The 1,694-nt window shown below is 35.5% G+C and overlaps 1 protein-coding gene across 1 annotated transcript in view; it reads right to left on the bottom strand.

Moving 5' to 3' along the window:
- The window catches only part of LOC107720791 (activating molecule in BECN1-regulated autophagy protein 1-like), an 18,826-nt gene that overhangs the window by 15,111 nt on the left and 2,021 nt on the right, over positions 1-1,694 (bottom strand). The gene's annotated exons all lie outside the window — the stretch shown is intronic.

Raw genomic sequence — 1,694 nt, 5'->3', positions numbered from 1 at the left:
ATATATATACACACACTTAAATAAATGATCAATATAACAATTAAGTTCTATGAATTGTATATTTATATTGTTATATTTATATTAACTGTTAGTTTAGAATAAATTAATCTAACAATTACAATTCTAAATCTGCTAAAAATGCAACATGTAAAAAATACATATATATATATACACACTTAAATAAATGATCAATATAACAATTAAGTTCTATGAATTGTATATTTATATTGTTATATTTATATTAACTGTTAGTTTAGAATAAATTAATCTAACAATTACAATTCTAAATCTGCTAAAAATGCATGCAACATGTAAAAATCAAACTTGATGTGGCAAGCTCTTGTTCTGACAATTTTTTCAATGTACTGTACAAATTTTTAATTGAACATTTTATTTTATTTTTTTTATAACATATACAATGACTAAATTATTGCATTATTATTCTACATTAAAACAAGAACATTAATATTAATATAATTGTCATCAGATATGCCATCAACCCCAAAAACAAAATTATTTTATTGTTAAATGTTCCTAATTTCCGGTGTGTGTTCACTGCTGTGTGTGTGCACTTTGGATGGGTTAAATGCAGAGCACTAATTCCAAGTATGGGTCACCATACTTGGCCACGTGTCACGTCACTCACTAATTTTTCCAGAAATGTTTTGTATTACCCCCCCACTTTTTTTCTTAAATAGTAACTATATACAATATAAAACGGGACCCTAAGAATCTAAAATGCTTGTTTTGCAATTTCATTTCATTCATCATACTCATTTAATACAAAACATCCTTAAGACTAATAACCATTGATTAACTGATTGATAAGAAAAGGTCTAATAACAAACCACTATTGGCGCTTTTCCACTGCGAGGTACGACTCGGCTCGGTTTGCTTTTCCACTGCAGTTCAGTATCGCTTTAGAGTGGGCGGGATTATTCACATGTCGTTATAGTTGCGCCGCCTCTACTGCCGCGACTCCTGAAAAACTTTTTCATTCCGCGTCACCCCATCAAGCTCTCGCTGGATCCGCTCCTCTGCTATCAACGAGAGGAACGTCTGTACTTCCTCAACAGACAACGAAACAGCCACTTTTTGGTTGTTAAAAAAAGGTGCGCTCGTTCAAAACAGTTGCGTTCGATCCTTCACTGGCTGTGCTGATTTAAATCTAGCGGTTCTGTTGCATTTGTGTCGCAAGTTCAGTGACGCAGGTAGTGACGATTCTCTCCGGCCAGTCAGTGATCAGCAGTTTATGCGTCACGTTTTGGTAATGGTACGGTTCACTTGGAACCCCAACCGAAGTGGTACTAAAAAAAGTACCAGGTACCAGGTACTGTACCCAGTGGAAAACCCCCCAAAAGTGAACCGTACCGAGCCGTACTATGCAGTGGAAAAGCGCCATATGACATTATTTCAGCTGATGGCCTGTTATAAGAACATTATTTTGTGTATTTGGTGTAATGAAATGTGTTTATGCGGTTTAAAGTTAAAAAAACACATTATTTTCCACATACTGTACATTATTGTTTCTCCTCTATGCCCCGCCTTTCTGAAACGCGTCGATTTTTACAAAGCTCATCGGTCTGAAAAAGCGAGGTATGCTGTGATTGGCCAGCTATCCAATACGTTGTGATTGGCCGAATACCTCAAGCATGAGACAGAAATGTTACGCCCCTCACCATACTATTGATGCC

Source organism: Sinocyclocheilus rhinocerous, unplaced genomic scaffold (genome assembly GCF_001515625.1).
Source record: "Sinocyclocheilus rhinocerous isolate Xijiao unplaced genomic scaffold, SAMN03320098_v1.1 scaffold1022, whole genome shotgun sequence".
Classification (NCBI taxonomy): Eukaryota; Metazoa; Chordata; class Actinopteri; order Cypriniformes; family Cyprinidae; genus Sinocyclocheilus; species Sinocyclocheilus rhinocerous.
This window is presented reverse-complemented; position numbering and strand designations above follow the sequence as displayed.